We start from the raw sequence: 16,671 nt of genomic DNA, 5'->3' as shown, positions 1-16,671 counted from the left end.
AGTGGCTGGAAAGTTGCCCAGCACAGAGGGACCTGATTGATAGGAGGCTTAATATGAGCCAACCACGTGCCCAGCTGGCCAAGAAGGCCAAAGGCATCCTGGCCTGTATCTGAAATAGTATGGCAAGCAGGACCAGTGAGGTGATCATCCCTCTATACTTGGCATTAGTGAGGCCACACCTTGAACACAGTGTCCAGTTTGGGGCACCTCAGTGCATGAGGACATTGAGATGCTGGAGCATGTCCAAAGAAGGGCAACAAAGCTGGTGAAGGGCCTTGAGAATATTTGTGAGAAAATGACCTTTTTTTTTTTTTTTTTTTTTAATGTGCAGCGATTTTTATTTCACATTTTGTAATGAGGAAGAAGAAAACTATATGATTGAAATTAGAATTATTACTATCCGAACCAACCTTGCAATATCTATTAAAGTAGGATCAAGAACAAAGATATTAAATCTTCTCTATATTGTTTTATTTTCAGATGAGATTGTTTCTCACTCTCCCATTTTCATTGTACTCAAAACCTCCTCCTCTCTCCCTGCACAATATATGCAGCAACAAAAGCAAACTGCAAACTTAATGGTTCTTTGCTTTTAAAAGTGGCAATAGAGCTATTACTCCACCTCTTACCTTCCCAAGAAGTATACAACAGCTGCAAAATCCTTCTAAAACATCTTGATTACTCCTTGGTTCTTTGCAAAATATACAATTCTTTAGAATTGTGACTAGATATCTTTTTTCACACACTTCTTAATGAAAATTACCTAGTTTGACTTACACAATTGTGTAAATTTTACTTACACAATTTTCATGACAACCAGCATGATTTTCAATGCTGTCTCCCAACACCATCTTCCACAATATCTTTTTTTACTGTATTAAAATTTAACATTGCTGTCACATATTTTTTATTTCTTTTCATTTATTTTAAACATATATTTCCAATAACTGGAAAAATCCCCCAAACATTTTGGTTAATATAAGGGCTTAAAACACACCTTCAAGTTGATTAATAAAATCAACATAATCTCTTGAAGATTACATTTCCATGATTGATCAAATTCCTACTTAATTTCCAAGCTTCTCAGGATTTTTTCTTCATCTTTCAGAATTCTTTTTAAAATGGGCTGTTTGTCAATGGAAAGGTAATCTTGGAAATACAGATTCCTGTATATATATCTACTATGTGTGATATAATACATGACAATATGGTGCTATTTAGCAATATATTTATATATACAAATGCAAATGTGATGCAGACAGACTTTACAGTAAATAGCAGGAACTAGGTGCTTATAGCATGCAATTCAGATCATTAAGAGGTAGATGTCTGAAAAGGTCATGTCGATTGCAACTAAAACTTTTCCATTTCTGTTCCTTGATTATAAAAACTTGAAGTGACACACTCACAGGATTATTTCTGCAGTGCTATTTTTACTTGGTAATTTTTGAAAGCAATAAGGGTCTAACAAGTAGATGCCACAAGAATCTGGGCATTCAAAATTATTAGCGTTTAAGAAAAAAATGTGTTATTCATGCCTTTTTAGCAAACAGGAGATGGGAGGGTAGCTGAGGAATGAAAATAACATGCTGGAAGACTTTTCCTATAGAATTCAGCCTGAAAACCTTCAGCTGTAGCTCTCAGCAAGGAAATATTTTAAATCAGTCCAGGCATGAATTTCAACTTGGCACACTCTGAGATACCCTCTTTGTTTGTTGTTTCCATAGTAATTGCATTCTGAAATCAACATACATATAGCTTCCTTTACTCAAAATTGCATTTTTTTAAAAATCACTCTGCTTTATATCTTCAGCAATATTTTTCCAGAAAGGGAGAGACACTCTGTGACATATATTTGTTTATATATCTGGTAACACTGAAGTTTTCATTCAGTTTGTAGAAAATATACTGTTCATATTGTTGGAGGGAAAGATTTGCTGTCCTTAATATTGTTCCTGTTTCAAAAGGTGGTCTAGGGATATAATAAAGATCGCAAAACCACTGGTACTGCAGAATTTGTCTCCTCTGGTTTGTCAGTACTTAGAAGTATGTAGATGACAGCTCATATTTAAAATTCAGAGCACTTATCGAGCCCATTTCATTGTAAGGATGGTTTGTTTAGAATTGTTGTAAACTTATCAATATAGCTGAATAAATGCAAAAGTAAGTTCATTTTTGTGATAGATGTCTTTAACAGCTCAATCAACAACTCGGTCAGGGCTGGTTTTATTTCTGTATTTTTTACAAAATAGGAAAATGGTCCAGTGATCTGAATACAAAGCAGTACTGTGTTGGTGGGCAGCCAGTGGCATCTTTGGTGAGTTCAAGGGCTGCTCAAGCCTACTCTGGTGAGGCAATGCATTGTTAAAAGCAAGGGTAAAATCCTCTTTCCAACATCTCACCCTGCTTCAGGTATCTGACTCTGGGCTCACCACCTTGTCTTTTCTTTGTAGTAATGGGGAGAAACCAGCACCTTCTGAAAGTGTCTATATTGAACTATCTCGGTAATTTATTTTAGGGTAAAATGACTGCACTCCTGTGACAGAAGACCACTGTGACTAGCTCAGGTCTGGACAAATGAAGTTAGGGAGATGGGTTCCATTTGAAGTTTCATTCATTTGTATTTGCTTATCTATCAGATCTGCTTTAAAAAAACCCCTCTGTGTGTGATGTGCACTGTTTCAGTATTGGCAGGAAGCAGAGAAGCAAGTATCCCACAATTTTTCAACCATGAGTCAATATCAGTATATTTAGATTATACATAGGAGAATAAATAAAGCTGTAATTCATCAATTTTCAAGCATAAAATACTTGAATAATTAAAACATCCAACATTGACCACATCTTACCAAATTCTAGATTTTTACAATGTAGATATTGTACAGCTGTGTAACATAAGCTCCCACAATAATAAATAGAAAGGAATAGGTACTTCATTTAGGCTATTTTAGGTATTTGGTTTACTTTAGGATAAGGCAATTTAAATTCTAAAATTTACTGTTTCACAGCATCACAGAAGATTTGAGGTTGAAAGGGACCTCTGAAGGTCATATGTTCCAGCCTTACTGCTCAAGCAGAGCCACCTAGAGCCAGTTTCCCAGGATCATGTCCAGATGACTTTTGAATACCTCCGAAGATGGAGACTGCAGCCTCCCTTGGCAACTTGTTCCAGTGCTCAGTCAACTTCGCAACAAAAAATGTTGATTGCAGAGGGAACCTTTTATGCTTCTAAGTTGTGTACTTTGCCTCTTATCCTGCCACTGGGCACCAGTGAAAAGTGTCTGGCTCCATTTTCTTTGTATTGTTCCTGCAGGTATTTACATACATTGATGAGATTCCCCCCTGAGAATTCTCCTCTCCAGGCTGAATGGTTGCAGCTCTTTCAGCTTTTCCTCATAGGAGAGATGCTCCAGTCCCTTAATCATCTTCTTGGCACTTTGCTGAGTCCATGTCTCTCTTAAAGTGAGGAGCCCAGAACCAGACACAGTACTCCAGGTGTGGCCTGACCTGTGCTGAGGAGAAGATCCTCCAGTAACTTCTCTCCAGTAGCTTCTCTCTAGTAACTAAGCTTCATCAACTGGAAATTCTCTCCAGTAACTGTAAATCAGTGCAGGTGAGTAGCTCAGGTTCAGGCTCAGGATCATTTGATCAGAAGAATTCAACATGTAGGGTAGGCTCTCCCTTACCAACAATGAGGTTTATCTATATCAATTTCCTTGGAATATTTTTTTATTAATCATAATCTAGTTCCTCTGTGAAGATTAATGGTTGTCCTATACGAAGAATAAAGAAAACGTATTGACTGAATAAAGAGTGAGATAGATACATGCTGGAAATGTGACATGAACTTGTTTTAACTCTCAGGCTAAACAAAATGAGAAGATAGAAAAACTGGCAATGTAACTAGCTTTATCTTAATAAAAAAATGTTGTTGTTTTTAGTTTTGCTGCAAATTCTCAAACATGTTAAAAATAGGCTTTGTGTGGCCACAGCACAGGTTACTTTATCTTACCATTTGAAGTCATCATCATCCTGCCCTACTCAGCATTTGTCAGACGACACCTGGAGTGCTACATTCAGTTTTGGTCCCTGCTTGACAAAAAGGATAGGACAGGCTGGAGAGGGTCCAGAGAAGGACCACAAGGATGCTAGAGGACTGGAGGACCTGCCATATGAGGACAGGCTGAGAAAACTGGGTTTGCTCAGCCTTGAAAGAAGAAGGCTTTGGGAAGACCTTATTACCATGTTCCAGTACTTAAAGTGTGGCTACCAAGAAGACTGAGACTCCCTATTTCCAAGGAGTCACATGGAAAAGACAAGGGCTAGTGGGCACAAGTTGCTTCTGGGGAGATTCTGATTGGACACAAGAGGCAAATTTTTCACCACGAGGACAATCCAACATTGAAATAGTCTTCCGAAGGAAGTGGTAGATTGCCCCTACTTGGACAGTTTTAAGTCTCAGCTTGACAGGGTGTTCAGTCATGTCATAAACTATAGTAATACCTAGAAAGGTATTTGGTATTCACAAAGATGTGAATATCAAAGTGTTCAGTGTTCAACATAGATACATATTGATCACACTGACATCAAATACTTTTGGGGACAGGTTTAAAAAGTGACATGTTCACAGATTGGTTTGATAGTTATTAGTTTTTCCTTGTTCTGTCCATGTAAGTAAATTATTAATTTACCTAATACAAACTTTGAAATAAACCCCAGAACTCATTCATAAAGGTCACTCTCCTGCAAAATAGCAGTCACCCAAATTTTAAGGCTGAAGTCTGACGTTTTTCAACGTCAGAAAGAGAAAACAAGAGATGTGTCCCCATGAAATGAAGACATTCTCAAAAGTAGAGCAGTACTGACACTTACTTCTAGTTCTGAGAGATCTGAAAATACCAGACCTAGAAAACTTGTAACATGACTCCATATAGAAAAGATACTGTTAAATGCTTTTAGGAACTTCTGAGCTTTGCATCTTCTCCATGAGGAAATCTGGTATCAGCTCATGGCACTGAGGCAGTATTTGCTTTAGCACAATGTACAAAATAATCATAAAATGATTAAAAATTAGAATCCTCAAGAAAGAATTCACACAAGAGGTGATGAAGTCTAACTTTCTCTTCATTGCTATTTGCTAATTTTTGGCTAAAGGGGGCAATTAAGATTAGTCATATGCACAGTGTCAGTAATTCTCACACTATGTCCCACTTCCAATACTTCTCTCTTCCTGTCCTCACCTCTCCTTAGTGATGACCCCATCACTGGTCATGCTGGTAGGCAGGTGCTACCATGATGCCCTGCAGTTTCCACATGTTTAAAAGCATTTTACCTAACATAACATTAAATGTGGCTTAGTTTGTTGTGAGTGGAAGACAAAGTCCAAAATAAGCTCAGTTGTATTTAATGCTAAATCACATTACAATTTACTAACACACACAAAGCTGTTTCTGGCAAAACCTTTTCTATGTCTGACACTGAATTTATTTTAAAAGTGTAGCAATTCATTGTGGTTGGTGTGTCAGTCCAAATCTTTTTAAATGTCCAGCTCTGCATCAGTGCAAACCACTCAAATTTCACTGTCACTGAAGGAATACCCTTTTACCATACAACACCATTTTTTCCACCTTGTTTTCCCTAACCAGCCAGCATACACACACACATACAAAATAGCACCTATGCATTTATAATGTAGATAGATATTTCTTGTAGGGAGATAGGCACATTGTGGCAAAAAGATCCTGGAACAAGCATGAATGCTTTTAGCATTTTTTATGTCTTCTTATAAAAATGTAAGGATTGGTATAAAATTCCCTTTGGGAACTCTGAATTCTTTGCTTCTCCCACTTCCCAAGTGATCTGTCAAATCACTGCTCTCAGAACCCAGTCAGTCCTTCACACTTTATAAAATTATCCTTTCCCCTCAAGACTTTCTACATTTTTACTGGATTTGTTTTGTCAATGAAACCATACTTTGACAAAAAGACTTTAGTGGTAAAATGACTTAGGCTCAGACCATCTTGTGTGAGTATGAGTTTAATTCAAACATTCTAGGATATTCTATCATATCATATAATACCAGAAAATTGTTTGGGTTGCAAGGGGCCTTTAAGATGATCTAGTCCCAACCCCACAGCTTGGGCAGGGACACGTCCCACTAGACCAGGTTGCTCCAAGTCCCATTCAGTCTCTTCTTGAACACTTCCAGGGAGGCAGCATCCACAACTTCTCTTCTGGGTAACCTCTTCCAATGTCTCATCACCTTCATAGTGAAGAATTTATTCCTAATACCTAATCTAAATCCATTCTCTTCCAGTTTGAAAATGTTCCTGCTTGTCCTATCACTACCTTCCATTGTAAGGTGTCCTTCCCCAGCTTTTCTGTAGTCCTTTCAGGTACTAGAAGTTGCATTATGGTATCCCCAGGGTTTTCCCTTCTCCAGGCTCAACAATCCCAATTCTCTTATCCTGTCTATCCCCAGGGTTTTCCCTTCTCCAGGCTCAACAATCCCAATTCTCTTATCCTGTCTTCAGATGAGAAGTTCTCCAGCCCTGTGATCATCTTCTTGTCCCCCGTCTGGCCTCATTCCAACAGCTCCATGTCCTTAGTCACAAGAATCTCTTACGTCAGAAATACTAACCATATTTCTCCCTGAATAAGCTTATTTAATTTGTCATCATTAATATATTACTTTCACAGCTGATGTGTCACTTGCTTCCCAAACTCTTTATGTTTAGTATCTTGTACATGTTCTCTGACTTGGAGAGATGAAAGGGTTTCCAGGAACATACTTGGCCATTCATTTATTTAAAGTGTCTTTCTAGGTACATGAGCTCTTGCAGCACAAATAAAGTTTACAGTACCCATGTGAATAACCTTGAAGAAATCTGTTTTGTTGGCCAGAAATTCTGTTTGTTTTTTTCATTCACTTCTTTGTAATTTCTTCTGAAAAGCTGAAAACAGGCCTACTTTTCAAATGGTAAAATAAACCCAAAATCTTTGTGCATTATACTTTCTAACTACTCCAGGAACCTTGCTGTTGAATACCAAGAACATTTGTGTTGTAACATTTGTACTACTCTGTAGTAGAGACCAGTAACTGCCTGGTGACATCTGTGCTAAACACACCGGTGGCTGTAATGGAGCAATAGTTAATCTGCTTTTGTCATAGGAATGGTCAAACCAAAGGATCATGTTCTGCATTATCCTGCTTCCACGATGGATCATGGGTCTGGGCAGAGAATACACCTGTCGAGACATTTTCCTGGAGTCATCTTTCCTTTTCAAACAAGTTCTAGGTCAGAGATGGTGAGTTTGTACTGAACAGGACTTGATAATTTTTTCTTCCTCAATTTTTCTGGTCAATTTGTGAAACTATGAAAATTTTCAACTACAGAGGATCTTGCAACTTAACTGTGTTGTATTTCAAACATAATAATGGAAAAAAAAAAAAAAAAGGAGAAAAAGGAGAAAAATAATTCATAAATCACCTCCTCTGTGTTTCTCAAAACTATCAGCTATTGTCAGAATCTTTGTACATTACTTTATTTCTTTTTCTTCCATTTTCCCAAATGCTTAAGAGCTTACCAAGACATTTTGTTCTTTATTCAGAGTTTGCAGTGTGTGAAACTGAGTTGCTTATCTGCTATTTGCATTGAAGTGAAATTGAATGTCAAGGTCTTATTTATATATTTATTTAGCTGTGGATTCATTAGTGAAGTTCTACAGAGGAAGTCAAATTCAGAACAATTTGATTTATCATTACAGTTATTATTTGGAAGGTGTGGGGAGAATCAGACAAGATCTAATATGTGAGTCCTCTGTGTAGTTGGGCCTTTGAGTATTGTCAGAGAGTTATGGAAGGTTAATAAGATTTTTTTAAATTCTAAACAATGTATGTATTTCCCCTTATCTTTTCTATGCTGTAGGGAGGTTTAAATTAATAGAAATGTGAGTGGAGTTAATATAATTTATTATCTGCATTTTCTCCCTGTAATGATCTGGAACTGAAGAACTGCATGATCTTCTCCATTCTGCAGAGCAGGGGAATAAAAGGAAGATGTGTGTGTCATTTTCCCCTAGACACGTTGGACTGGCAGGTTGTTCTTTTCTTGCCCATTACATGAGCGGAGGACCCTGCTAGAAAATCTGGCAATAAAAAGCAGATATGGAAGTAGCAGTCTGGGAGACTGAGGAACATTTGTTTTCTACAGCTTTCCTTCTCCCAGTGTATCTCATGGAAAAAAACTGTATGTTGTAGTCTTCATCAGCCCAGTTTTGTCTGATTTGTTCCTTTTACCAGTTATCAAGATAAGGGGGTTTTAGGCAAAGCTAAAGCCTTGGAATTTGAGAACCTATTAACAATAAAAGTTCATTATGTTTTAGAAGTTCTCTGAGGTATCTGGAAGTGTAGCCAGTTAAGCTGCTTTTCAAACAGAATCAGAGAATCACAGAATCTTAGGGGTTGGACAGGACCTTGAAAGATCATCTAGTCCAACCCCCCTGCCAGAGCAGGGTCACCTAGAACACATCACACAGGAACACGCCCAGGTGGGTTTTGAATGTCTCCAGCAAAGGAGACTCCACAACCTCTCTGGGCAGCCTGTCCCAGGGATCTGTCACTCTCATAGTAAATAAGTTTCTTCTAATCTTTACCTGGAACCTCCTATGTTCCAGTTTGCACCCATTGCCCCTTGTCCTATCACTGGACATCACTGAAAAAAGCCTGGCTCCATCCTCCTGACACTCACCCTTTACATATTTGTAAACATTGGTGAGGTCGCCCCTCAGTCTCCTCTTCTCCAAGCTAAAGAGACTCAGCTCCCTCAGCCTTTCCTCATCAGGGAGATGTTCCACTCCCTTCATCTTTGTGGCCCTGCACTGGATTCTTTCAAGCAGTTCCCTGTCCTTCTTGAACTGAGGGGCCCGTAACTGGACACGATACTCCAGATGCAGCCCCACCAACGCAGAATAGAGGGGGAGGATAACCTCTCTTGACCTACTAACCACACCCTTTCTAATGCACCCCAGTATGCCCTTGGCCTTCTTGGCCACAAGGGCACATTGCTGGCTCATGGTCATCCTCCTGTCTACCAGGACCCCCAGGTTTCTTTCACCTACACTACACTCCAGCAAGTCAGCCCCCAACCTGTACTGGGACATGGGGTTGTTCTTCCCCAAATGAAAAACTCTACACTTCCCCTTGTTGAATTTCATCAGGTTTCTCTCCACCTAACTCTCCAGCCTGTCCAGTTCTCACTGAATGGCAGCACAGCCTTCTGGTGTGTCAGCCACTCCTCCCAGTTTAGTGTCACCAGCAAACTTGCTGAGGGCACACTGTTCCCTCATCCAGGTCGCTGATGAAAATATTGAACAGTACCGGTCCCAGTACGGACCCCTGAGGGACTCCACTAGTCACAGACCTCCAACTAGATTTTGTTCCATTGACCACAACTCTCTGACTTCTTCCTTTCAACCAGTTCATGATCCACCTCACTACCTGATCATCAAGACCACACTTCCTCAGTTTATCTACAAGGATGCTGTGGGAGACGGTGTCAAATGTTTTACTGAAATCAAGATAAACCACATCTACTGCCCTACCATCATCTATCCACCTAGTTACTTCCTCAATCCAAAGGAGGTAAAGTTTACTGCAGGTTAGGACAGTATTCCATGGAAATGGAATGTAATTGATGAGATTATGTTCCTTTGTATATATATATATTTCCCACTAGATCTAGTCGTATTTAATAACATTTTTGGTGGTTTTTCATTTTAAAAGTTGTTCTATAGATATGGGAAAGTCAGCTACTTTTCCCACCTACAAAGTTTTGATTTTCCACAACAAATCTTTGGGATACACCTTAAAAATCTGCAGTATTCTTCTTGCCATTCTTATGTATTCAAAGGATGTTTTGGTAGTATGTTAAAAGGACCAATTTATTATTAAAATAATGTGTGCTTCGACATAAGAGAAAAATATACATGTGAACTGCTTATCTGATTCTATGGTGCACCTTCTAACTAGAAGCAAAGACAACGTTTCATGGAAGCCCAGCTGCTTTCTGCTCAGAAAAGGTTAAATGAGGTGACTTCAGCCTCAGAGGGTCCCATCTGGTTTGTACACACGTACCTGTCCCAACTGATTCTCTCATTTCTTTTCCAAATTTAGTTTTTGACAGTGCAAAGCCATGTTTACTTTACCAAGCAGAGCTGCTGAGACCTGCTCTGTGCTAAATGCCACTCATGTTTTTTAATACACTGTTTGATTATCTGTTTTCCAAAATGTGCACACACACACAAAACCAAGAGGCAGCTACTAGGATTTTTTATTATTCTTTTATGTCTCTGCAGAACTGGATAAATGGAGCAGGACAAGTCTGTGAGAAGGGCCTAGAGACACTTGGTAGACACAGCTGTTTCTGCAGAGGAGCCAAGCCCAGGAAGAAGGTTCCTCCCAATCAGCCCCAAGAGGTTTATCAGAGGACACTGGAAAGGAGGAGGAAGATTTCAGGTTATTAACTGCAAGAGTAAGAATCTGGAGTTGATTGAGGCCCAGCTGTGTGGTACCTGCCACAAAGGCAAAGGATGAAGCTTTGAAAAATGGGTGAGCCAGTCCAAGAGACCTCCAACAGAGCAAAGATAGGCTTTGCCTCTCCCATAGTTGTTTCTACTGCTAGTTTTGCCTGAGTTAAGAGTGCTTGTCTGATCTCTCAGCAGTTCAGTTCCCTTTGAAAAAAAGCAGAACCCTAAGCCAGTTAAAAAAAAGAAAGAGTAGTTCCTTTACAGGTTTCTGAAAAACTTTCTGTGCTTTCAGCCTCAGTGAACTGTTAGATGATACAGGGATTTCCTGAATCGGCAAGCTATTATCCACCTAGTTAGATCTGGGCCCTAGCCTGCTATCAAGGCCAAATTCGGGTATCAGCCACACAGTAGTATAACATTGTATGGTACTTTTCCTCTGAAAGCTGATAGGAAAGCATTCAGACCCACTTACCAAAATTTCTACTCTGCCTAGCATGCTCTCAAAATCCAGAAGTGAGGTATCCTTCCAGCACAGAGCTGAAGGTAGAGGTGAAGCATGAGTCAAGTGTAACAAAAATATAGAAAGCATTGCTTCAGCATCCCTTTTATATGCTCTTCTGTCATCAAGAGGGATAGATATCAGATCGGCTTTGTGTCACCTACAGCAAAACCCCAAATCATGTAGATTGTAGACTGACAGATTAGTAACTACTTTAATATCATCTTCAACCTGTAAGAGGTAAAAACTGCCTTTTGTTTTACACTGCTGTTTCTACACTTTCATTGCTCTAATTGTATCAGTGCCTCTTCTCCCTGGCTTTGAACGGCAGATCAATAACTTTTTATTCCTGCTCCTAGATGTTGCCAGCAATATTAAGTCTATGTTTTCAGACACGTTTGAATATCTATTTTCTGGTGCACAAAGTCTTTTTGTAAGGCTTCCAATACCAGAACAAAAATACCACAGCCCTATAATAAAAGCAAGGAATGATGTAGATCCAGCAAAGAAGGGAGGGGTTGTTGGAAGGTGTTTTAAATTTTGTTTTTATTCCTCATTACTGTACTCTGACTTTCTGATTGGCATTAAATTATTTTCTCCAAGTTGAGCCTCTTTTTCCTGTGATGGCAATTGGTGAGTGATCTCCCTGTCTTTATGGCAACGAATGAGCCTTTTGTAATATTTTCTTTCCCCGTCCAGCTGAGTAGAGCAGCTTTTGGGGGGTATTTGATGTCCCTCAGTGATTCAATGTTGTTAAAATGGATAGATTCATTTCGTTCCAGAAGGCTTTTTGACCAATAAAATACTATCTGTCCACACCTTTACATGCGTTGTAAAACCTATAAAACAATAACACCAGCCTTGTCCTCTCTGACTGATTTGACAGTGCTGAGGTTGAGGGCTCATGCACAGGCCAGGTTACAGTAGGATCAGGAAGGGGGATGATCTATTACTGCCAAGATTGCTCTTCGTAATCATGGTAACATAACTTAAGCCTGGGAAGCCAACCACACCTGTGAATTCTTTCTGCAAGACTTCAGGACTCAGGCTGACCAGGGTGACAGTAGTGATTTGAATTCCTGCACAAGACAATCTTAATTGACCTTTGCATGGGATTTCAGGTTAGAGGTCCAGCATCCCACTCTTGGCTGAATATGCCCATGGTTACATCTATCAGGCCATCAGCAGTACTGACTGTATGTTAGATACACAGCTCCCAAGTTAAAAGTTGATTACTTACAGCATTCAGAATAATTTTGCAGCCTGGGCTGCTCTCCTTTCATACATCCAAATGGGTATTTAACCTTATTTTCAAATATTGTACCAAAATGTGTAGAGATCTTTTTCCTAGGCTAAAAAACTTGTGGGAATTTCTAGTTTGTTTCTTAGTAAACAGCCTATATTAGTTGGAGTACACTTAGTGAAATTATTACTTTCTAATAAGAAACTTTTATTGTTCACTTAAGGATAGAAAGTTGATTATAAAAAAATTGAATATTTACCTCTTCCTTGTGTAATGTGTAAATGTCTAGCAGGACTCTTCTTAAACTCCTTCTCCCCATTCATCAGTAACCAGGTGTCAGATTTTTTGTTCAAGCTTTGTCCACAGCATAGTATCTGTGACATGTACAAATGTCATTGTCCTACATCCACTTCTGGTTTCCTTCTCCAGTGGGCCAGGAGCCAGTTTTGGCTCACTGGCAGACCTCTGAGGAGTCTGAGAGCTCCATCTGGCACACAGATTTTGGGGCAAGGGAAAAAAAAAGATTAAAAATCATGTCTTGTCCTTCTGCTACATTAAATGTGAGCTCAGAAAAAGTAAAGAAAAACATCTGAAACCAGATGCCTTGTGCAGTGCAGAAGGATGCTGATGGCAAGCAGCAAATAACCAAACCTCAGCCTATTGGTTTGTCAGACTGAATGAATTTTCTTTCTGGTTAATACATTATCTTTCCTTCCATTTTTCACTGCTTAGTACTCACTCCTCTGAAATAGCCATGTATTTCTGTTTCTGTTTTTCTCTTGACAGTTTTCTTTACTCTGGAACTGAACTACACTAACTTTTTCTATCCAGCCTTTGTTTCTTCACAGTTGTGTACTTGACTTTTTAAATAATTAAGTTTAAAAATTATTCTCCATTTTCCCATCCCAGATTTCCTTTTTTTCCCCTCTCAACATAGACAGCAGGACCTTAAATTCCTCATGGAATTCCTAAAAAGCATTAACAAGAAATATTGAAAGATACTATCTTTGCAGTGTCATCAGCTTTCAAAGTATTTTAAACCCCAAAAATATTACCTAAAACTTGAATTGCTTCAGTATCAGCAGTTCAGAATTGAAATTTCTTCCAAAGGAAAAAATGATCTTTTGAAGATCAGCTTAGTAAGGTCTGAGGAGACCAAGAGTTATTTTTATGGGGTAATATGAATCTCCATTCAATGTCATTGTGTTTTATTTGGATTGTTCCCTTTATTTGCCCATAACCACATCAGAAAGCCCCAGGCAGTGTCTGTATGAACAGTTTGGTTTATCATTGCAGCACAGTGCTAAAAATCTGATCCTAACACCACAACCAAGCTGACATGCAAACTTGAGGAAGACATCTCACTACACTGTGTCTGGGGTTTCCTTTTCAATAACTATAAAGTGCTTTTGTACCTTGCAATGCAAACCCCATTTAGATATTAAATATTGTCATTACCGTGCTACTTTACTAGATGAAGGCAAATACTTAAATGATCAAGTTGCAAACTTTAGGGTGGAATTAAGATTCAGTGTCATGAGGTAGACCCCCATGCTAGTTAGTTGTTGAAGGTTTCCTCTATGACAGCCAACTGTGAAGTGATTTCTGGTCATTTATGCTTTCGAATTCAGTTGGTTATGACAACCAAACACCTTCTTTTCATGTTCTTGGATATGTATAGTGATGTGATTTATCCATGCTGATCTTATGGTCCATCTAGCATTTGTGCACCTTAAACTAATAAGTTTTGACCCACAGTCAAACTCAGGGACCCAGGTGTGAGAAATTAGTGTCTCAGACATATGCAGCAAGATGCAGAATGCAAGTGAAAGAGTTCTCAGTCAAAAAGACTAAATTTAACTTATGCACAAACTTCATGCAGATATGTTGGCTTTGATAGATGAACAATGAAATAGAGGCTGCTGGGTTAAAACACGAGAGACATGGAAAGTCCATTAGGCCTACAGTCACACATGGGAATAGGAAAACTTATTCTCTTACTTGTTTAATGCTTATGGTTGTTGATATGTGGAAAGATTTATTTCTCAACTGCTATCTGAATAACTAACAGTCATTCAAAACAGGAGTTTGCTCAATTGCAGGTCATCTTTAGGGTTTGTGCTGCTCCTCAGTCACATTCCTCATTCAGAGTTTCTCATTCATACTATTTCATAGGGGATTCCTCTGTTATCCAGCTGTTTCAGACACTTGTCATATGACAACTGTTAAGGCTCGAATTCTTATTTTTTTATATAGAACATAAAATCTTATTGGAATACAAAAATAGGATACTGAATGTATTTGTGTGTGTGACTGTCTGCCTAAATGACATCAAATATGATGGAGAGAACTAAGCCTCTGTCCATCATATTTGAGAAGTCATGGCAGTCTGGTGAGGTTCCTTCCAATTGGAACAAAGGCAACATAGCCCATATTTTTAAAAAGCAGAAAAAGAAAGACCCAGGGAACTACAGACTGATCAGTCTCACCTCTGTGCTCAGCAAGATCATGGAGCAGATCCTCCTGGAAAATCTGCTAAGGTACATGGAAAATAAAGAGGTGGTTGGTGACAGCCAACATGGCTTCACTAAGGGCAGGTCATGCCTGACCAATCTGGTGGCCTTCTACAACAAGGCTACAGAGATGGTGGATGGTGGCCGAGCAACTGATGTCATCTACCTGCGTTTGTGCAAGGTATTTGACACTGTCCCACATGACATCCTGGTCTCCAAACTGACAAGACATGGATTTGACAGATGCACCACTCGGTGGATAAGAGATTGGCTGGATGGCCACACCTAGAGAGTTGTGGTCAATGGTTCAATGTCCAAATGGAGGCAGGTGATGAGTGGTGTCCCTCAGGGGTCAGTACTGGGACCAGTGCTGTTCCACATCTTTGTTAGAGACATGGACAGTGGGATTGAGTGTATCCTCAGCAAATTTGCTGATGATACCAAGCTGTGTGAAGTAGGGAGGTCCAGAGGGACCTTGACAGCTTGAGAGGTGGGAAAATACCAGCCTCATGAAGTTCAACAAGGCCAAGTGCAGGGTCCTGCACTTGGGTTGGCACAACCCCAGGCACACATACAGACTGGGGGAAGAATGGCTGGAGAGCAGTCCTGAGGAGAAGGACTTGGGGGAGGTAGTTGATGAGAAGTTCAACATGAGCCACCCGTGTGTGCTGGAGCCCAGAGAGCAACTGCAGCCTGGGCTGCATCAAAAGAAGTGTGGCCAGCACGGCAAGGGAGGGGATTCTGCACCTCTACTCTGCTCTGGTTGGAGACCCCACCTGGAATACTGTGTACAGTTCTGGGGCCCCCAGCACAAGAAAGATATAGACCTGTTGGAGAGGGTCCAGAGAAGGGCCACCAAGATGATCAAGGGACTGCAGCACCTCTGCTATGAAGACAGGCTGGGAGAATTGGGGCTGTTCAGCCTGGAGAAGAGAAGGCTCTGGGGAGACATTAGAGTGGCCTTCAAGTACTTGAAGGAGCTACAGGAAGCCAGGGAGGGGCTTTTCACCAGAGAGGGCAGGGATAGGACAAGGGGTATTGGTTTTAAACTGAAAGAGGGGAGATTTAGGTTAGACATCAGGAATAAATTCTTCACCAAAAGAGTAGTAACATGCTGGAACAGGTTGCCCAGGGAGGTTGTGGAAGTCCCCACCCTGGAGGTGTAAAAGGCCAGGCTGGATGAGGCTTAGTGCAGCCTCATCTCATGGGAGGTGTCCCTGCTCATAGCAGGGAGGTTGGAACCTGATGATCTTTGAGGTCCCTTCCATCCTTAACCATTCTATGATTCTATTATATATTTGAGGGTTTTTCTGGTTCACTCTGAGTCTCTGACTCAAACTTTTCCCAATCCTTACAGCTTTTCTGTGGAAAATAAAATATATGTAACATAATCCTCACAGATGGACCTCTTCTCACATACAGTAGTTTTGTACTATTCTCCATAGTAAATAAAATCAATTACAAAGGTTTCCCAAACAGGCAGGCACTGTGAAAACAAAATAAATCAAGCAAGTAACATTTATATTATGAAATCTATTTTACAAGCCTAGCATGGAAACCAGGGGAATCAAACAATACTAAATATCAGTCTACGGTTATAAATACTTTTTGAAAAATATTTTTTTGAAAAAGCAACTCGTTTCCCTTTGCTCTGCTTGCTCTAAGCTTCCCTGTCACAGACTCCCTGGCAGGGGGACTCAGGGATAATCTCCTGGAATACCTGAGGCATAGAAACCAACAGGATTAGAGCACCTCGTGCTCCTCAGCATGGTCATGTGATGACCCGCTGATCCCAGCAAAAGGGATCATAATTTCCCAGCGAAGTACTCACTTCATTTGTTCCTGCCATGCTAGGATTCTTCCTAAACATAAGGAAAGAATTCACAATG

The sequence above is a fragment of the Chaetura pelagica genome, unplaced genomic scaffold (assembly GCF_000747805.2).
Source record: "Chaetura pelagica isolate M959 unplaced genomic scaffold, ChaPel_1.0 scaffold338, whole genome shotgun sequence".
In the NCBI taxonomy this organism is placed as follows: domain Eukaryota; kingdom Metazoa; phylum Chordata; class Aves; order Apodiformes; family Apodidae; genus Chaetura; species Chaetura pelagica.
Note: the sequence above shows the minus strand (reverse complement) of the source record.